General features: G+C 42.1%; 1 protein-coding gene across 1 annotated transcript in view; it reads left to right on the forward strand.

Annotated features, from left to right (window-relative positions):
- The first annotated feature begins 11,703 nt into the window (after positions 1-11,703).
- LOC126092314 (uncharacterized transmembrane protein DDB_G0289901-like) overlaps positions 11,704-23,130 on the forward strand; it is an 82,571-nt gene continuing 71,144 nt past the window's right edge. The window contains exon 1 of the mRNA XM_049907841.1: positions 11,704-11,827. The gene's annotated coding sequence lies outside the window, so the exon portion shown is untranslated. The remainder of the gene's footprint in view (positions 11,828-23,130) is intronic.

Consider the following 23,130-nt stretch of genomic DNA (forward strand, 5'->3'; position numbering starts at 1 on the left):
CGTTAGCTTTTGGGTTAACAGATGGAAACCTAAGTCCTCGTCATCATCATCATCATCATTTAAGACTGATTTTGCCTTTCAGCGTTCAGTCTGGAGCATAGCCCCCCTTATAAAATTCCTCCATGATCCCCTATTCAGTGCTAACATTGGTGCCTCTTCTGATGTTAAACCTATTACTTCAAAATCATTCTTAACCGAATCCAGGTACCTTCTCCTTGGTCTGCCCCGACTCCTCCTACCCTCTACTGCTGAACCCACGAGTCTCTTGGGTAACCTTGCTTCTCCCATGCGTGTAACATGACCCCACCATCTAAGCCTGTTCACCCTGACTGCTACATCTATAGAGTTCATTCCCAGTTTTTCTTTGATTTCCTCATTGTGGACACCCTCCTGCCATTGTTCCCATCTACTAGTACCTGCAATCATCCGTAACCTCAACCTTGTTGATAACGTAACCTGAATCCACCCAGTTTTCGCTCCCATATAACAAAGTTGGTCGAAAGATTGAACGGTGCACAGATAACTTAGTCTTGGTACTGACTTCCTTCTTGCAGAAGAGAGTAGATCGTAGCTGAGCGCTCACTTTGCTACACCTCGCTTTCAGTTCTTTCACTATGTTGCCATCCTGTGAGAATATGCATCCTAAGTACTTGAAACCGTCCACCTGTTCTAACTTTGTTCCTCCTATTTGGCATTCAATCCGTTTATATTTCTTTCCCATTGACATTACTTTCGTTTTGGAGATGCTAATCCTTTTTTTTTTACAATCAGAGCAAAAAACCTAAGTCCATTATGCAAAAATAGTAAACAATCACTGTTGTTTTTCCTTTAACGTCATATAGTAATACTTTAAATATACTTACTCCACTGTAATCAGGATTTTCTTGGGACGGCAACAGCCACTCAGATGTGTGTGTATTTCTTTAACTCACCGTGGGTAGAAACATTTTGGCTTGTCTGCGACGGCTATACTTTCGTAACACAGGTACTAGAAGTTGGAAGAGAGCGATTCACCGACGTACTCGAATCGAACGTGCAAGAAATATTTCATATTATTACAACGTTTGAACGATAAGTATAAGAAAATGAGAGGAAATTCTCATGAGTTGCAAACATAAATATTGTACTGTACATGTGACTAGAGGCTGCTAACTCAAGACAATCCTGACAAAAATGTTACAAAATCATTGTTACATAGAGTGGTGCCTTAATGTTATCGGTAGTTTCAGTCACGAATCACAAATGGTTTTTTATTTTTTTTTTTTTTTTTGCTTCCGATATTTAATGATAAACTTGAGTCTCGACGTAGACTGTCTGCAACGAATATAAGCTGCAGCCACTACTTCGTAACGAGGAAGTGCTTTCAAATTTCTCTGAGATACTGCTAGCCGCACATTCATATGATTCCTGGTAGGAAGTCCAGGAAGACATGACGTGAAATTTCAGTGAACTGCAACTCACTTGTAATGCCCATGTGCGTACTTTCCACGGGTGACTCAGACCAAAAGATGTGTTTCAACCAGAAGCCCAGTCCCACACTTCGGTGACTCACTGCATCAGTCCGGTATAGATACGAGAGGGAGACAACTTGTTACTCGTACTTCAGAACCTTCCTTGTGCTTCTAAGAAATACTCGCCTTGGATTTAATACGACTCTTAGTGCCTTGCTCCTTCATTTCACCTGAAATCTTTTTCACTGGAATCCTGATGACGACACGTTGCGCAACTTCTCGCTTCTGCTGTTGCTCTTCGACTGCTAGAAGAATGCAGCACAGATGATCCCTCAGCCTCGGACAGTGGCGGGTATCGCCTTTGGAGCCCATTCACACATAGCATCATATTGTTGCATGATATAATTCTTATAAAATGACTTTAATATCCAAGCACGTCGTCGTTCACAACTGAAACGTACTCTATTCTACAACGCATTTGGTAATCTACTTATATCTTGTTTCAGGTCTATCTCTGCAAGTGCGACCTGGAGAGTTTAATTTCCGTGGTGCTAGTCGGCGAGAGTAGTGGTGGGTGAACCTCACTCTTAAAAGACAGGCGCACACAAACCTCAGCTGTGCTCCAGATGCGGAGAAAGTTAGCTGCCTTACAAGAGTAGACGCTGCCTGGAGTTAAAGTGTGTGATATATTTTATCAAATCGTATACAAGGTGCGATTGAAAAGTTCGATGAATGCTCGCAGAAAATAAAGGAAACAGGAATTGCAAGCAAGACAACTGTACTGACTTTCGAAGTGAACACCTTTAGCTACAACACACTTCTGACATCGGTTGTAAAGCTCTTCGAAACGTTCGAAGTACCCTTTATGACGTGTTGTTGGATATCCAATTATTACAGGAGATGTGATCCGAAGACGAAGTGACAGTCAATGGCATGATGTTCATGGTCTCCCCTGGCGTTCTCGGGTTGGTTTTATCTCCTGTAATGATGCGGACATCCGACAAAGCGTCACCAGGGTGTTTTGAGCGATTCCACAAAAAAACGTTTGCTGACAGTTTCCAACAACTACATAACCGATGTCAAAAGTGCGTTGTAGGAAACAGTGATTGCTTTGAAGAACAGAAAAGTACATTAAAAGGTTTTCCAGCTTTGCTGTCGTAGCAAAAGAGCTATTGAAAGTAATAGCAATATAAAGTAAATTTTTTTTTTGGTTAATAAATTCCAGCTCTTGAGTGCCCTGATAGCTATTCGAACTATGACAAACAACTTACTGTTCAAGTGACCAACAGGCAATTAGGTCACACCCATTTCTTACGGGCAGGGAATGTCTAAAAACTGAAGCAGTTACCTACAGACAGCTCTCACTGTCGAAACAGGCCATTAGTACCGCCTTAATCTTAAATTCTGTGAGTTTACTTTGATTTGGGAGCCGGGGAAGAGTATGAAGCCCATGGCTTAAACCGTCACTTGGTAGCACCACGTCTGATCTCCTGTAACGATGCGGTTATACGACAATGCGTGAACTTTGACAGTTTCCAACAGCTTCACAAATGATGTCAGAAGTTCGTTGTAGCTAATGGTGATTACTTTGAAGGCCAGTAAAGGTATTTTGTATCTATCTCTTGTTTCTTTTCTAAGACAATGCACCGAACTTTTCAGACACACCTTACCTTTCAGAACGGTGTATATAATGACTGCAGGTGTATTCAATGTTTCTCCAGCTCGGCTGTCGTAGCAAAAGAAGTACGGAAAGTAAAAATAAAATATATGCTCGAAGTGACCTGCTTCTAGCCATCTCCCGAGCCTACGTCCATACTTTGCTGCACGTGTGGAAAACCCCTGGTGTGTTCCATATTTGGGACACGTTCCCTCAGAACAATGACACTGGGTGCGGGAGTTGAATACACCAAGGATTTTAAATGTGCCCAAAGGAAAAAAAAAATCAGTTGAATTCAAATATAGCGATCGGGTAGGCCTGCAGCAATCCACTCACTCGGAAACTGGATATCGAAATACTGATGAACTATACCTGTAAAGTGAAGCGGAGCAGCATCTTGTGTAAGACACATTCGTTTGGATAACGTCCAAAGGTACATCGTCAAGTAAATGAAGCAACTCATGTCTGAGAAACTGCATATACGTTTGCCCACGCTGAGGGAAGAGATTACGCCCCATACGCTGGGGCTGAACTTCTATTGATGTCCATGTTATCACACTGCAAGAGGGTTTTCATAAGTACAGACGTGCTTGTTATGACAACTGAAGATTTCATCACGTGAAAACCGAGCCTTATCAGCGGATAAAGTAGATGCTGAGAACTGCAGCAGCACATCACACAGCGTTGATCGAATGCTGTTCTTGGAGGAAAGTACGCCGTATTTAATCTTATTTTGGATAAATGGCAGCATCGGTCGTAATTATTGAAATCCTTTATTTACAGAACGATTTTGTTCACTGTGTGACCATCTTCAGTGCAAATTATTCGAACATCGTAGGCCCATATGATAATAGCACAACACTTTCTATGAGGCTATAACAGTACCTCACAAACAGTTATCATGTCGCGCACTCAAAGTATGATCTTTTTATTGCTCAACTAAAAGGTCTTTAATGTGGCAGGTATTGCTACATCAATTGATTACAGTCACTGAAAAAAAGTAACAATAATATCACTTTTCTTGTATTTTCAATCCAATGACGATCTCGCTCTGGCTTTGGCTCGTAATTAAAAATGTTGTCTACGTAGCATGACTATCGCTGTTGGTACGAAAGGCACTCGGGTGTTAATTACGCCGACTTCCGAAGACAATCTTTCAGAATTAATTTGATGATTTATGTTCTTCATTGCAATGTGCTTCATACTTTTTTAAACAATGGTCACTTGAAAATTATTCTTGACGCTCACTTTTCACAAAAATTCACATTTATTAAACTTTTTATACTTTCGCATGTTCAAAACATTACTTCATCATACAATTTCGCAGCCGTTACTGCTCTTAATAAAACTCACAACATTTTTCGTTGTCCACAGCTCCGACTCATCTTTTCATTTCCAACACAAAGTCAAGACTGTTCATATTCAACACAAAAACTTCACTACTCTGTACGCTTTGGCGCCAAAAGTCACAAGCCAAGCTCAAAGATAACGATAAGTACAAAGATATTCACACTAGATATTATATCGACTTCAACATCTCAAAATATCGACGTACATACATATAAAAATGAAACCAAATTTGAATAGAGTGAAAAATATGAGACATTACGTAGAAAAATATTCATTAATCTACGGTATCGAAAAATAGGGTTGACGAGTGGTAATGGTTTCGTAAATAAAGAACCATTAAAAGGTGTAACAAGTACTTTGATGATTACTTACGAAGGGTATCTTCACTTTTACTGCTTACAATAATTTTTAAATTTGCAGAAGAGCCTATTTTGTAACCTTAGCAATTAACAGTGGAAGTTGCCGATCCAGAGTACAGTCCAAAGTACATCGATCTGTAGATGAAGGATTTCAGTATTCACGACCTATGCTGCCATTTATCCAAAATATGCTGACAATAATACGGCCGTGGAGCACACGGTTCCTGATGGAATTAGACATTAAGAACATTTAATCCTTGCACCCATTGAAGGATACGGAAAAAGAAGATTTTCATGCAGAATGTTCCAGATCGCCAAGTGATTAACATCTTCCCTTCTCGCAATTCTCCTTGATTCTCAATTGATGTAAGAATCCATCGTTCAAGCTCAGGCGTTCGTACATCATCTGTTCTCCCATCATCTGCCACTCTCTTCTCAAATGAGCATGTCCCTCACACGTGTTGATGGAGTCGTACAAACGTTCTTGCATAAGGTGACTGCCTCCCAGGGTAATGTCCAGCATAAAGTTGTGCTGCGTCCGCTTTCCCGCCTGTTAGGTCGTACATGTAGCGCATATCCGTCTTTTGCGACACGATATACCTAGGTATGTTATGTTGTGGTGGAAGGTATTCTTGCATATAACTGTCACTCAAAAAAAGAAAAAAATTCTGTGACCAATTGTGAACAAGAAGTGCGTAAAAATGCACATTTGAGGTACGTTACGCAACCAGGAGTTACTATTTGGAACACCTTTCACACCTCCCTACCGAAGGATTTTTGGAACCTTGTACAAATGAACTTTTTGTGATGTTTTGATGTGAAGAATAAACCAAAGTTTCTGACACAGTCTTTGTACGCCATGTATTTTGTAGTGAACTGGGTGTTTCGTATTAACTTTGTGCTAATTTTCATACGCATGAAAGTTTTTGAATTAGCATCTGAATGCCCAGCTGTATCAGTCACTACAGTGGCTGTCATGAAAATAAGCAGGTGACGATCCGATGTGCTCAGACTCGAAGCAGCTTTGTTGCCACACACACACAAACACTGTAGTAGCGAAATATGTCGGCGTCTGGTTCAGTGATTCCGTCCTATATCATGGGTTCACGTGTGGCTTCAGTCTTCCATGGAAAGCTGCACTGACTTGTGTTTTGTAGTGACCGTAATACAGGAGCAAGGGACTACATGTAGTGCTACATCAGCGGACGTGCGTAAAGGGCGTCGAGACATTCGAAAACAAACTAAAATAGTCGTATTAAACATACTGAACACTCTTCACTGATCTGGCCTACAGTGAAGAAGGCAGGTATAATGTAAATATTACACAACTGCATAAACTTATAGCAAAAACTTGTGTTATTTCCAAGGAATTTGGTAGTGTTAACAAGAAGTTAAATAGTTAGTAACTAGAAGTGTACTTGGTTGCTACGACAGTGGAGGGTGTCCGACGCCTAGAAAAATACACGGTGATCTCCGTGGTCCATTGATCGTGACCAGGCCAAATATCACGAAATAAGCATCAAACGAAAAAAACTACAAAGAACGAAACTTGTCTAGCTTGAAGGAGGAAACCAGATGGCGCTATGGTTGGCCTGCTAGATAGCGCTGTCATACGTCAAACGGATAATAGCTGCGTTTTTTTAAAAATAGGAACCCCCATTTTTAATTACATATATGTATGCTGCTCGGTATCCTGGACGACATTATCCAAGTGTCCGGACCGTTCGCCGGACAGTTACGTTACTTAAGGAAACAGGAAGTGTTCAGCCACATGTGAAACGTCAACCACGACCTGCAACAAATCATGATGCCCAAGTAGGTGTTTTAGCTGCTGTCGCGGCTAATCCGCACGTCAGTAGCAGACAAATTACGCGAGAATCTGGAATCTCAAAAACGTCGGTGTTGAGAATGCTACATCAACATCGATTGCACCCGTACCATATTTCTATGCACCAGGAATTGCATGGCGACGACTTTGAACGTCGTGTACAGTTCTGCCACGGGGCACAACAGAAATTACGGGACGATGACAGATTTTTTGCGCGCGTTCTATTTAGCGACGAAGCGTCATTCAACAACAGCGGTAATGTAAACCGGCATAATATACACTATTGAGCAACGGAAAATCCACGATGGCTGCGACAATTGGAACATCAGCGACCTTGGCGGGTTAATGTATCGTGCGGCATTATGGGAGGAAGGATAATTGGCCCCCATTTTATCGATGACAATCTAAATGGTGCAATGTATGCTGATTTCCTACATAATGTTCTACCGATGTTACTACAAGATGTTTCACTACATAACAGAATGGCGATGTACTTCCAAAATGATGGATGTCCGGCACATAGCTCGCGTGCGGTTGAAGCGGTATTGAATAGCATATTTCAAGACAGATGGATTGGTCGTCGAAGTACCATACCGGATTTCTTTCTGTGGGGAAATCTGAAGGCTATTTGCTATCGTGATCCACCGACAACGCCTGACAACATGCGTCAGTGCATTGTCAAAGCACGTGCGAACATTACGGTAGGCGAACTACTCGCTGTTCAGAGAAATGTCGTTATATGTATTGCCAAATGCATTGAGGTTGACGGACATCATTTTGAGCATTTATCGCATTAATGTGGTATTTACAGGTAATCACGCTGTAACAGCATGCGTTCTCAGAAATGATAAGTGAAGTGTTGGCAGAAGAGCCAACACTGTGTTGCTAGAGGAGGCCGAAATGCACGCGTTTAATTACACGCTGACTGGCGTGAGGTCTGGAACAGTTAAGGGAATTAATAGTAGCAAATAAAGTACGTAGTTGATATAATACTTAACTTTAATCCACAATTGGTGTACATCGCTCTTGACGGTACATGTTGTAATCTCAATATCAAATGCTATGGCGCCTTGCTAGGTCGTAGCAAATGACGTAGCTGAAGGCTATGCTAACTATCGTCTCGGCAAATGAGAGCGTAGTTGTCAGTGATCCATCTCTGGCTAAGTCGGCTGTACAACTGGGCGAGTGCTAGTAAGTGTCTCTAGACCTGCCGTGTGGCGGCGCTCGGTCGGCAATCACTGACAGTGGCGACACGCGGGTCCGACGTATACTAGCGGACCGCGGCCGATTTAAAGGCTACCACCTAGCAAGTGTGGTGTCTGGCGGTGACACCACAATAAGTTCACAAAGGTACATGTATCACATTGGAACAACCGAAATAAAATGTTCAAACGTACCTACGTTCTGCATTTTAATTTAAAATACCCACCTGTTACCAACTGTTCGTCTAAATTGTGAGTCATATGTTGTGACTATTTCACCGCCGTCTATCATATAGCGAGAAACGTGGTGCAACTAAAACATTCATATTTCTTTACCTACTACACGAATATACAATGGGGGTTCCTATTTAAAAAAAGAAACGCAGTTGATATCCGTTTGACCTATGGCAGCACCATCTAGCGGGCCAACCATAGCGCCATCTGGTTTCCCCCTTCAAGCTAGACAAGTTTCGTTGTTTGTAGTTTTTTCGTTTGACGCTTATTGATATTTGGCCCGGTCACGATCAATGGACCACCATATATATATATATATATATATATATATATATATATATATATATATATATATATATATGTGTGTGTGTGTGTGTGTGTGTGTGTGTGTGTCAGTGACCTCCGTTCTTCGTCTTCCCTCTCAATTAGTTTTCGGTTTAGAAAGTGTAACGATGAACGAAAATTTTTTATTTAATGCAGACCCAATGCAGCAGCAAGAGCGAAGCTTTTGTCTACAACGCACTTACTGCGTTCTGAGGACGCTTATAGCATACTTAGATAAACGTTTGGGTCACAAAACCATCCGAGCAAATATTTTTTGCTCGACTTCAACAGAAATAGTGGGCTGAACGCAACTATAGTTACTTTTGTATAGCGAGTATCGACGATTTGTGAGATGGGTGCAATAACGAAGGATCTGTAGCAGCTGCAAATAAAAAAAATTATCCGGAGGTATGGAATGTTCTTCGTCGTATTAAGACGAGCCGGCGAAACAAAAATTCTGGCGGAGACATACAAACACTTGCGCACTGCACATACGCATAAATAAAATACGTTCATAAGTGACACGGTACAATAATGATGTTGCAGATGTTACCAAAATTAATTTAATTTCTTTCTAAACAGGTTTATAGCTGGAAATTTCCACGGCGCCCAACGTAAATTCATCAGCGAGGACAGTTTTCGTTACACAAGCAAAACAGTTTCACACTTCTTACGGTATGTTTTTTTTTTTTTTTTTTTGTCGGAATACTTTTATGTTTTCACGATAAAATACGTGTCGCATGCATCTATGTTCATTTTTTTGTTCAATAGTTTAGAGGTTCTGTTTTTACACAAGTTGAAGTAGCAAAATTATTTTTCTTGAAAATTTCTTGTAATTTGGAAATTCGTGGTAAGGTTTTATGGGACCAAACTGTTGAGGAATTCGGTCCCTAAGCCCACACACTACTTAATCTGACTTAAAGCTGCTTAAGCTATAGACAAGACACACACCCATGCCCAAGGGAGGACTTGGACCTCCCACGGGGGGAGCCGCATCCACCGTGACAAGGCGCCCTAGACCGCGCGCCAACCCCGCGAGGCCAAAATTTCTTGTAACGTTTGTCTTTTTTTCGTAATAACTGGCAACAATTCTCTTTTTGAAAGTACTGCATCATATTCTAGACTAAAAATGAGATATATGATATTTCTTCGGAAGTTTTAATAACGTTTGAAGTTATCACTAATAGGCAATGCTGTAAGACGGTGCGATGTCCGTCCTCCATTTGCCAATCTTCGTGCCGTCCGCTGTAGTCGTCACTGGGTAATCCACGGCTAAAGCGGAAAGAGAGGATTCCGAGAACGTGCTGACAAGGGACTTGGGGCCAGGGTTGTTGCCAGTGCGGAGCTTTCGATTCCAAGAAGGTTATCAGCGCTCGTGCTTGTCACACAGTCTCCTGAACTATGTTAAGAGCTAGCAACTAAGCAATAAGGGTCGCAGCTGTTCTACATCTACATTTATACTCCGCAAGCCACCTAACAGTGTGTGGCGGAGGGCACTTTACGTGCCACTGTCATTACCTCCCTTTCCTGTTCCAGTCGCGTATAATTCGCGGGAAGAACGACTGCCGGAAAGCCTCCGTGCGCGCTCGAATCTCTCTATTTTTACATTCGTGATCTCCTCGGGAATTATAAGTAGGGGAAAGCAATACGTTCGATACCTCATCCAGAAATGCACCCTTTCGAAACCCGAACAGCAAGCTACACCGCGATGCAGAGCGCCTCTCTTGCAGAGTCTGTCACTTGAGTTTGCTAAACATCTCCGTAACGCTATCACGCTTACCAAATAACCCTGTGACGAAAAGCGCCGCTCTTCTTTTAATCTTCTCTATCTCCTCTGTCAATCCGACCTGGTACGGATCTCACACTGATGAGCAATACCCAAGTATAGGTCGAACGAGCGTATTGTAAGCCACCTCCTTTGTTGATGGACTACATTTTCTAAGGACTCTCCCAATGAATCTCAACCTGGCACCCGCTTTACCAACAATTAATTTTATATGATCATTCCACTTCAAATCGTTCCGTACGCTTACTCCCAGATATTTTACAGAAGTAACTGCTACCAGTGTTTTGTTGCGCTATCATATAATCATACAATAAAGGATCCTTCTTTCTGTGTATTCGCAATACATTACATTTGTCTCTGTTAGGGGTCAGTTGCCACACCCTGCACCAAGTGCCTATCCGCTGCATATCTCCCTGCAATTCCCTGCAATTTTCTAATGCTGCAACTTCTCTGTATACTACAGCATCATCCGCGAAAAGCCGCATGGAACACTATCTACTAGGTCATTTATATATACTGTGAAAAGCAATGGTCTCATAGCACTCCCCTGTGGCACGCCAGAGGTTACTTTAACGTCTGTAGACGTCTCTCCATTGAGAACAACATGCTGTGTTCTGTTTGCTAAAAACTCTTCAATCCAGCCACACAGCTGGTCTGGTATTCCGTAGGCTCTTACTTTGTTTATCAGGCGACAGTGCGGAACTGTATCAAACGCCTTCCGGAAGTCAAGGAAAATGGCATCTACCTGGGAGCCTGTATCTAATATTTTCTGGGTCTCATGAACAAATAAAGCGAGTTGGGTCTCACACGGTCGCTGTTGATTCCTACAGAGTAGATTCTGGGTTTCCAGAAGTGACATGATACGCGAGCAAAAAATATGTTCTAAAATTCTACAACAGATCGATGTCAGAGATATAGGTCTATAGTTTTGCACATCTGCTCGACGACCCTTCTTGAAAACTGGAACTACCTGTGCTCTTTTCCAATCATTTGGAACCTTCCGTTCCTCTAGAGACTTGCGGTGCACGGCTGTTTGTAGGGGGGCTAGTTCTTTCGCGTACTCTATGTAGAATCGAATTGGTATCCCATCAGGTCCAGTGGACTTTCCTCTGTTGAGTGATTTCAGTTGCTTTTCTATTCTTTGGACACTTATTTCGATGTCAGCCATATCTTCGTTCGTGCGAGGATTTAGAGAAGGAACTGCAGTGCGGTCTTCCTCTGTGAAACAGCTTTGGAAAAAGGTGTTTAGAATTTCAGCTTTACGCGTGTCATCGAAGGCCGGGCCGTGCTGAGTTCATCCGACGCGTCACGTCGCCTCCCTCAGGCGTGGTTTAGGAACCAGTATGAGGTAGTGTTGTTGTTGTTGTTGTTGTTGTTATGAGGTGGGTGTTGTGATGCGATCTGCATGCGACGGTTACCTCACACTGGTTCCTAAACCCCGCCTGAGGGAGGCGACGTGACGCGTCAGGCGAACTCGGCACGGCCCGACCTTGATGCGTGACGTCGCTATCTGTGACATTCCGCTACGCCGACGCCAGCTGGCGCAGCAGCACGGCACAACGCAGTAGCTACCAGGACTGCAGCGCTGCTGGGTGGTGCTGCAACGTGAGAGCCGCCGTGTTTGGGTGCAAGCGAGGCAAGTGTATAAATTGTCTTCTGTCTTATAAGTTGCCTGCTACCTCTTTGTGTCGCGTCTCACTGAAGATTGTTGTGTTCTGCGGTGAGGAAAGAGACTCGAAGCGCCACGATCAGAGTTCATGGTGTGTTGTCGCGCCAGGAACTCGTGCTCGTTCTGATACTCCGAAAACAGCTCTTAAAACTGTGTGTAACCTGTGCGGTCGTATAATGCAAATGTATTGTGTTTCATCCATTATCGATGGTGAAACTCTGTAATTGTCAGAAGTAAACTGATTGATCAGTCACTTTCAGTAATATCGTTTGATTTTGTCGTTTGGAACCGGTATAAGCATACATATTTGTTATTGCATTTTGCGTGGATAGTTAATGAAATCATTTCATTTCATAACCAGGCTTACTTGTTAACTCAGGTTCAGTGCTGACGTCCTGCAACACGCAAATTCATTGCTTTTAACAGGAAGTACGCCTTCTGAAGATGATCTGCGTTGCTCGAAACCAGTATTAGTGTAAATATATGTTATTAAAAGTGACTGTGTTTCTTAATTATTTTGTAAATATATTGATCAACCACGTACGTATGATATAACAAAATGTTACACATGTAGCCATCCTTCCCATGTTGTTTATTGTATGGCTACAAGTTTCAGTGATTCAGAACACCATTTTCAGGCCTTAGCTGACGCTGAAGGGGTTGACTGCAAACGTATACACGATTCCATCAGTGGCCAACATCTGTGAACTGGTTCCTTAGACTGCACCGAGGATGTTGTCTCAGCCGGCCGCTGTGGCCGAGCGCTTCTAGCCGCTTCAGTCTGGAACCGCGCGACCGCTACGGTCGCAGGTTTGAATAGTGCCTCGGGCATGGATGTGTGTGATGTCCTTAGTTAGGTTTACGTAGTTCTAAGTTCTAGGGGACTGATGACCTCAGATGTTAGGTCCCATTGTTCTCAGAGCCATTTGAACCATTTTGATGTTATCTCCAACCATCAACTACCAACTGTTGAATGGTGTATTCAATCACTGAAACTGGTAGCCATATAATAAATTACATCAAAAGGACGGCTGTGATTGTTCCATCTTATTACAAAAGTGAACAGCCATAGTCCCTAAAACGTTCATTCAGAAGGATGGACGTACAAAAACTTGATATACACATCAGTATTGTCTCATACGAGAACGAGTGTCGGATGGACAGTGCTACTGTCAAATGAGACATGGTGCTATATTCTACTTTTTTATTCTCAAGCTCCATCATTAAATATTTAATGACTGTATTTAACCTACAGACCTCGGGTCGCCTACGTCTACGTCAACTGATATATGGCAATGGGAAAGCGTACTTTTTTGGTAGCATATACTGAGACTTCTTCCCTGTTCCATTCACGGAAAAGACCATGCGAAATTTATATAACTGCTTATTTGCCTCTGTCGAAAATGTCATTCCTGTTATCTTCACGCTCGTTATGAGAGTGACACGTAGAGGTTTGTGTGAAACTGAGCTACGCTCCCTCGTGAAAACCAGTTGCGAGAATTAATTTTTCGTGCGGAATGTCTTTCATAAAGTGTCATCCAACGGAAATTTTGCCCCTTATATACATCGCACCCTTCCGTTGACGTAAAGTTCTTCAGAGTATCGTACTGCGTCATAATGTAAAAAACTGCACTGGAGAAACCAACGTTTCGGCCACGATTACAGTGTCATCAGTAAATCCAGAAGAAGGCCGTTTTAACCGTGGCCGAAACGTTGGTTTCTCCAGTACAGTTCTTTTTTACATCGTAACGCGGTACGATACTAAGAAAACTTTTAATGTCAACTCACTCGGGCAGCGGAAGCCTACGCAATTATATTGCACTCTTCCGTCGAACAGACACATCCGTGAATTTCTGCACTGCCCTCCATTGTAAACACTCCATGCCGTCTGTATGTCCGACATGATGTTGAATCGACAGCATTTTATCGTAGATCGCTGGAAGAACGTAAAGTACCTAGCGACTGGAAGAAAGCGCAGGTCGTTCCCATTTTCAAGAAGGGTCATAAATCAGATGCGAATAATTATAGGCATATTTCGCTTACGTCAATCTGTTGTAGAATAATGGAACATGTTTTGTGTTCTCGTATTATGACGTTCTTAGATAATACAAATCTCCTTCATCATAACCAACATGGATTCCGCAAACAGAGATCATGTGAAACTCAGCTCGCCCTATTTGCCCAAGAAATTCACAGTGCCGTAGACACTGGCGAGCAGATTGATGCCGTATTCCTGGACTTCAGGAAGGCATTTGATACGGTTCCGCACTTACGTTTAGTGAAAAAAATACGAGCTTACGGAATATCGGACCAGGTTTGTGATTGGATTCAGGATTTCCTAGAAGAAAGAACACAACATGTCATTCTTAACGGTTCAAAATCTGCAGATGTAGAGGTAATTTCGGGAGTACCGCAAGGAAGCGTGATAGGACCTTTATTGTTTACAATATACATAAATGACTTAGTTGACAACATCGGTAGCTCCGTGAGGCTATTTGCCGATGACACGGTTGTCTACAAGAAAGTAGCAACATCAGAAGACTCGTACGTACTCCAGGAAGACCTGCAGAGGATTAATGCATGGTGCGACAGCTGGCAGCTTTCCCTAAACGTAGATAAATGTAATATAATGCGCATACATAGGGGCAGAAATCCATTCCAGTACGATTATGCCATAGGTGGTAAATCATTGGAAGCGGTAACGACCGTAAAATACTTAGGAGTTACTATCCGGAGCGATCTGAAGTGGAATGATCACATAAAACAAATAGTGGGAAAAGCAGGCGCCAGGTTGAGATTCATAGGAAGAATTCTAAGAAAATGTGACTCATCGACGAAAGAAGTAGCTTACAAAACGCTTGTTCGTCCGATTCTTGAGTATTGCTCATCAGTATGAGACCCTTACCAGGTTGGATTAATAGAAGAGATAGACATGATCCAGCGAAAAGCAGCGCGATTCGTCATGGGGACATTTAGTCAGCGCGAGAGCGTTACGGAGATGCTGAACAAGCTCCAGTGGCGGACACTTCAAGAAAGGCGTTACGCAATACGGAGAGGTTTATTATCGAAATTACGAGAGAGCACATTCCGGGAAGAGATGGGCAACATATTACTACCGCCCACATATATCTCGCGTAATGATCACAACGAAAAGATCCGAGAAATTAGAGCAAATACGGAGACTTACAAGCAGTCGTTCTTCCCACGCACAATTCGTGAATGGAACAGGGAAGGGGGGATCAGATAGTGGTACAATAAGTACCCTCCGCCACACACCGTAAGGTGGCTCGCGGAGTATAGATGTAGATGTAGATGTAGATGCAGACCAATAATCATGTACAACCTGTGTTCCCCAAAGGAATCTCATTTTTTCAGTATGCCATTTCGACACACAGTAAAAGACATTATTTGTTGTGGCCTAGTAGATCGCAACTACTTCCGTTCTCGAGCAGTATTCTTGCACTGCAAGTTCATCTGCTGTAGAACTGAAGTAGGTATTCTGGCCTCAGACATCACGTATCTCGAGAAGAATGACCTGGGCCGTCTTTAACCTATGAGAGGCCCTGGGCACATTAGGATAATGGAGCCCCTGTGACGTGACAGAGCACTATTGTGTTAGAATAGGCAAAGAAGGTAGATAAGCGAGGTTCTTGACATATTTTTATGTCTTTATAGTCAAATTAAATGAAAAGATAATATAAAATAATCCACAAAAGTAACTCTTTTAGCATTCACAGGTTAGTGGTTAAAAATCTATGTTGATTGAAGAGGTACTCTTCTGGATTTGAGATGAGCAAAATCGGTAATCACTTCTTCAAAATCTAATGGTTTTGAGCATATCAAATTCTGTGGACATCAGCGATTAATTAATCTCTCTTGAAGAACTGTACTTCGTGATTCATTTTTATTCTTTTCAGTTTGGAGAAGCAGCTTTCCTCACGGCAGTTGGTTACCATCATGCTTGAAAAGATTTTCAATGCTATTTCTAAGTTCGGAAATGTGTCTTCAATTATGTTTTCTTTCATAAGGCGATATATTTCCAGTATACCGTTATTTCCCCCATTTTTACTAGGAACAATTTTCAATTATTTTGTTAAATGCAGACATTCTGTTTCCAACTCTTGCTCGTTAAAGTCTTCATAATAAATTTCAGCAAATTCTTTGCAACTTTGTCTCAGCTCTTCGGAATTCAGAATTTTCAAACGAAAAAATACACCAAAACGTTGACTAATATTCTCATACGAACTTAATCGCTGTTTTAGATGAATGCTCAGGGTATCCATTAAGGGAAGAAAGATTTCTACTTTGAATTTCTCTTTTCCATTCAGTTGTACTGACTATGCAGAGCCACCAAAAAAAATCTGGCGTGAGCTTCTACGTTCTGTTCTTTGCGACAGGTCCTTGTAATCAGATTCCAGGTTTCTTCTTTGGCAGACAATTCGAAGCAATGAAATTTATCCCTGAGGTTAACGATAAAGTCATCAATTAAAGCGAACAAATTAGTTGCGATGTGCAGTGTTACTGTTTCTTTCTGAAGGTAATTACTTTTTTGTCTATTCTTTCCAATATAGAGCTCCAAATTTCCGTTAGTATAGTAAATTCTAGCATTCACATTTTTCTGTGCAGTCTAAGAACTTCGCCTCTAGTTTCTCTTGCCTGTTCTGTATCTCCTGCGATGGACATCAAAGTTGTTTATGACCATGCAAGGCAGTTAGTGCTTCAGCTTGAACTAACCATCTGGTTTGTGAAAGACGTTTAACAACACTTTTTGAACCTAAATGTTCTGTCAACGTATTCCATCGGTGGGTAGAGCTCGACAGAAAGTTACACACTTTCTGAATCACTTCAAAAAACTTTGTTGCCTCTGATACGCACCTAGCATCTTGGACACCTACCAAGTACAGTGAATGTCCCGCACATGGTGCAAATGTGGAATTCACGTTTCTCTTTGATTGTTGCTTGTAGGCCAGTATACTTCCCCGACATATTTGAAGCATTGTCGTAGCTCTGTCCTCTGCAATCTTTTATGGGAATATCATGGTTCTCTAAAAAAATTCAAGATCGTTTCTGCCAAATAATCATACTTGTGGTCTTTAATAGATATAAATTTCAGGAACCTTTCAACAGAAACACTGTCTTCTACATATCGAATTATAAAAGTTAGCTGTTCAGACATATCGGGTGTACTGTCAAAGCCAATGGAAAAATTTTTGCTAATTTAACTTCATTTATAATTTTTTTAGGACCAGTTTTCCCATTACATCAAGAAATTCATTACAGATATTTTCTGATAAATAATAAGTGTTACCTTTTCCAGGATTCCCAAATTTTTGTAACTGATCTGCAGGAAATGGATCGAATTCACTCAATAATTCCACACATCCCTAATAATTTCCATTGTTAGAAGATCCTAGGATTTTATTTTCACCGCATAATGAAAGCCCTCCCTACGCCAAAAATTTTACAATTGTTACAATCCGTTTGTGTACATTTCTCCAGTAAGCCACTTCTTTTTGCTGTTGAGATTAAAAGTCTACATCTATTCTCCCAACCGCTTTAATTCGTGCCACATATGTCATCATAGATTGCCTATGTGCTGGGCTATTTTCATGTGTTAAAATTAGGTGATTAATGTGCTTTCCAATGATTGCATCCACTCGGAGAGCATAGATTTACATCAGAAGGGTTCAATAAGCAGCATGAAAAACAAAAGACAGAGTTTTTGAAAGGCGACTACATCAATCACTTTCTTTCGACGCTTTCGTTGTTCTTTAATTTGCGAATAAATAATTCTTGGTTGAAATACCTAGTTACTGATTTATTACCATCTTTGTAGGTTCTGGATGCCTCTGAAAAGTTAGAATCTTTATTTTGAAAATATATAGGTCTCGTAGGAATCAAAATTTCACGGTTTCTTTCTGTAACATTTTCATGTAAATATTCAGCGAGATTGTGTGATTCATCTTCTGGGTTGGAAAACTGTTGTTCAACTGACACAGTTGTCGATGTTGCACCATCACCGAAGTTGTTGCACTTTCGTCATATGGGCGGTCGCTTTCTGATTCAATTTCTTTCCCTAAATTGGTAGAAATCTGAAATTGGTGTAGAACATGAACATTCAGAAATTCCCGCGATTTGTGATCGACACGACTCATCTTGTGGAAGATTTATTATTTGATTGCTACTTACAAAAGTTGCTCCAGTAGTGGCAGTAAAATATGCTGTTAATTTTGGTAACTTTTCGGTTACTTCCTTCTGAGATACAGCTTGTTTCTTTTTGCGGATCCACTAGGATCTGACCGTTTCGACATTTAGTATTATAATTCAGTATTTATTTTTACACCGAAAATAGTCGCTAACACAAAACAAAACAGGCAAACGACGATTTAATCAAAGAATACCTCAGAGCACAGTCAGTAACAAAACAAACGCCACAACACCGCAGACAAATGCAGGAGAACTCCCGATCGTCGAGTCCGTTTTAAATCGGTTTGTCACGTTTAATTTTACGTCGCTATTCCCTCCGTGCAGAACTCTGCACTGTGCAACGCTAATAAGCAAGTAGGTATTGTAGTTAGTCATTATTCAGCGATTTTTGTCGAAATAAATTTGTTTTTCGGTAATAAATATCGGTTATCGTTTGGTGATCTGGCAAGAACTACAGAGCCCCCCCTATCGATCGTGGGGCCCTGGGCACGTGTACAGAGTGCCCAGTGGGAAAGAGGGGCCTGAGAATGACCTCCTCCATGCCAACCAGCACTGGATACTGAGAACATTATTTATATGAAACGAGACTTGCGCTTTTCTTACATATATCTTGAAGGGCACAGATCAAAGTAACTGTGTGGAAACAGTATTACTTGATTTCCGAAAAGCGCAGAAGATTATTAACAAAGGTACGATCATATGGGGTTTCAGGAAAAATTTGTAACTGGATTGAAAAGATTTCGTGGTAGGGAGGATGCAGCACGTTATCTCGGATGATGAGTCGTCGAAAAAAGTGGAAGTAACTTCAGACTTGCCCTAGAGAAGTGGGTTGGGAGCCTTGTTGTCCATGTTGTATAATAAGGCTGTTGGTCCATTAACACAACGAGAAATTCCGAAAAATTTGTCAGTTTTCTAAATGGTGTAGCTCAAAGAATAGGAGTTGTAAGCCCATGTAATGCTTACCGTTTTTCAGCAGATCTTTTGGGAACAATTTGAAGTATGAACCACAGCGTTTGCTCTCACACTTTTTTCTGTATTGTATTTTGTGCTGCAAGTGAAGTGCAGCATGTTAATTATTATGCACGGCGTAGGTACACACATCTCGAAATAAAATCAAAGTAGAAGCTTCATTTTTTCTGGAAGTTCTTTACTCTAGTATGTTAAAAAGTCGTAGCTGCTATAAATTACAGTTAAAAAATTTTTTAGTAATGATTATCAAAAATATCAGTAATTAATTCATAGTTTTTCTTTAAAAGCTCTTTAATTTTCAAATTTAAGTCACAAGAATAGCCCATGTTTTAGCTAAGTATGTTTTAAGACATTATACAAAACTTCCAGTCCTCTATCTTTGATAGTTTTCAATTGAAGTAACCAAAATATTAAAAACGTGAACTTCTGGGAAATTCAAGTTAAAGCTTGTTTCTCTGCATGCCCTGCATAACACTAATGCATCCAAGGGCAATATTCATCTTGTTTGTGGTGTTGTTCTCCCTCCCTTTTGTTTATCAGACTACTTTTTATTCTCGCTTCTTCGATGGCTTCTAACACTGATTTCCCTGCTTCGAAGAGTCGATTGGGGTCATGATAATTATAGTTCTTTGCGTATTTAGTCAACCAGGCACTCCCATTAATTCCATAACCTTAAACCCTGACACCACACCATGATTGATACATGGCAGAACATCTGGCACACCTATTTTCAAAGTATTTAATACTACCATAACAGTTTTTGGAATCAATTTCCACATACAGTTGTTAAAAACTGTTATTTGGGTTTTGAGTCCTGTGTAATTGCTTCTCTAATAATCACGTGTCGCTAAGACATTATAGACTAAAAATTCATAAAAATATGAGAACAAAATTCTGTTTTTGAACAGTGTTGTCTGTTGGACATGGGGGCATCGTCATGGGCGCAGATAATTTTAAATTCCTGTAATTTTGGGTATTTCTTCGGTACAATTTTCTCGAAGTAAACATTTTCTTGTTCAGAAAACTACAGATAATATTTTAAGACAAAAATTAAAAATCGATTTTTCGGCACTTATTCACTTACTAGTCCCCTTATCAGTAACCTCCGACTTTTTTCAGATGTTACGGTTATTTATAATGCAGAAATAGCTGAAAGAAGCTGTACGAATATCAAGTCAACTCCAGTCAGTAGCATCCCTTGAGTCATAGATGGAGTTTTTCGACTATTATAAATTCCATAGAGTGGGGTAGGGATATCAAATACAATGATAACATAGGCTTGGCCGTATGTAAAGTAGGTCTCAGTCTTCGGTTCATTGGCAGTCTTACAAAGGAGACTGGTTGCATATTATTTGTGTATGTCATTTTAGAATAGTGCTCAATGTGTAGGACTTGTACCAGATAGGATTAACAGCAGATAGTGAAAGCATAAAAAGTAGCACGGCACTGATGATCACAGGTTTATGTGACCCAGGGGTGAGTGTCACGACTGTGGTTGAGGGAACTGACTTGGCAAATGCTTCAAAAGACAGATGCAATATACCACGCGTAAGAGCCTAGTCACAAAGTTTCAACGATCAGTAGTAAGTGAAAAACCTAGAAATTTGCTTCAACCCCCTTTCTGTCACTACCGTATTTATCGTGAAGACAAAAATAAGTACAGCACAGCCAGAGGCATTTGAGCATTGATTCTTTCCCCGCTCCATACGCGATTGGAACGGCTAGGAGCCCTAACATGTAGTATTGTGTTGACGTAAGTACCATGTATCATGCATTTCGCACCGGTTAGCGGAGTGTGTATTTAGATGTAGACGTTGAATCGGCCAACACAATGGCGGCGCAAGAGAAGTTTATTACAAACGGTATCCTTAAACTGCATACTCGTCTACAATTGTTTCCTTCGCTGTTTAAAATATTTTCGCATCTCGTTTTCTGTCACGTTGTGCAGGAACACCGTCGTTTCCGTCTTACAGAGGAGGACAAGTATGAGTTTCCGGTAAACCGTGTATCCACTGCCAGTGAGCTCGTGGGTTATAATGATACGTCACAGCGGAGGGATACATTTCGTGATCGGAAAAACTATTACACACTAATAGGTCACAACAAGTAACTACTTTATAATGAGTGCAGTATGATTAGTTTCGTATATAAGGCAAATACTAGCTAATATCGAAGTCGGTCGCTAGTTCTCCCCCCACCCTCCCCCAAGTCTCTCCATTTTACTTTGGTTCAAATGGCTCTGAGCACTATGGGACTTAACACCTGAGGTCATTAGTCCCCTAGAATTTAGAACTACTTAAACCTAACTAACCTAAGGACATCACACATATCCATGCCCGAGGCAGGATTCGGACCTGCGACCGTAGCTGTCGCACGTTTCCAGACTGAAGCGCCCAGAACCGCTCGGTCACACCGTCCGGCCTCCATTTTACTTGATATCACTGGAAACTGTTCAGTCCTGGCAGTGCGTGTCATATGACTAACCTAATTTGTGACTCAATAGTCAGGATGTTTATGATTGTGAAACACACAATTTCACATTTCCGTAAATAAAGTACGAATTGCCTCTCTTTGCACGAGGTTGGAAATTTGTACTGACACTACTGGAATTACTACAGTTATTATACGCTTTATTATTTACTTTAACGACGGCAGTGCCTGGATAGCTTACATCAAAGAGATACGAGTGGAAACGTTTCTCTTAGGCACCGTCGTTAAGTTGCCATCGTTAATCGAAGGTAACAAAGTGTAGGACGATATGAATGGACGACTATGTGAGTCCGGATGTTTTCTAACACAGTGACTCACATCACGTCCAGAGTGACGAAATCCCTGCCCGGCCGGACAAATCTTGCGCAATCCGGTCAACCGTGCAGCTGTGTAGTCGGCGCAGCAACGAGAGGAAAACAAAAATACACTCCTGGAAATTGAAATAAGAACACCGTGAATTCATTGTCCCAGGAAGGGGAAACTTTATTGACACATTCCTGGGGTCAGATACATCACATGATCACACTAACAGAACCACAGGCACATAGACACAGGCAACAGAGCATGCACAATGTCGGCACTAGTACAGTGTATATCCACCTTTCGCAGCAATGCAGGCTGCTATTCTCCCACGGAGACGATCGTAGAGATGCTGGATGTAGTCCTGTGGAACGGCTTGCCATGCCATTTCCACCTGGCGCCTCAGTTGGACCAGCGTTCGTGCCGAACGTGCAGACCGCGTGAGACGACGCTTCATCCAGTCTCAAACATGCTCAATGGGGGACAGATCCGGAGATCTTGCTGGCCAGGGTAGTTGACTTACACCTTCTAGAGCACGTTGGGTGGCACGGGATACATGCGGACGTGCATTGTCCTGTTGGAACAGCAAGTTCCCTTGCCGGTCTAGGAATGGTAGAACGATGGGTTCGATGACGGTTTGGATGTACCGTGCACTATTCAGTGTCCCCTCGACGATCACCAGTGGTGTACGGCCAGTGTAGGAGATCGCTCCCCACACCATGATGCCGGGTGTTGGCCCTGTGTGCCTCGGTCGTATGCAGTCCTGATTGTGGCGCTCACCTGCACGGCGCCAAACACGCATACGACCATCATTGGCACCAAGGCAGAAGCGACTCTCATCGCTGAAGACGACACGTCTCCATTCGTCGCTCCATTCACGCCTGTCGCGACACCACTGGAGGCGGGCTGCACGATGTTGGGGCGTGAGCGGAAGACGGCCTAACGGTGTGCGGGACCGTAGCCCAGCTTCATGGAGACGGTTGCGAATGGTCCTCGCCGATACCCCTGGAGCAACAGTGTCCCTAATTTGCTGGGAAGTGGCGGTGCGGTCCCCTACGGCACTGCGTAGGATCCTACGGTCTTGGCGTGCATCCGTGCGTCGCTGCGGTCCGGTCCCAGGTCGACGGGCACGTGCACCTTCCGCCGACCACTGGCGACAACATCGATGTACTGTGGAGACCTCACGCCCCACGTGTTGAGCAATTCGGCGGTACGTCCACCCGGCCTCCCGCATGCCCACTATACGCCCTCGCTCAAAGTCCGTCAACTGCACATACGGTTCACGTCCACGCCGTCGCGGCATA

Source organism: Schistocerca cancellata, chromosome 7 (genome assembly GCF_023864275.1).
Source record: "Schistocerca cancellata isolate TAMUIC-IGC-003103 chromosome 7, iqSchCanc2.1, whole genome shotgun sequence".
NCBI lineage: Eukaryota > Metazoa > Arthropoda > Insecta > Orthoptera > Acrididae > Schistocerca > Schistocerca cancellata.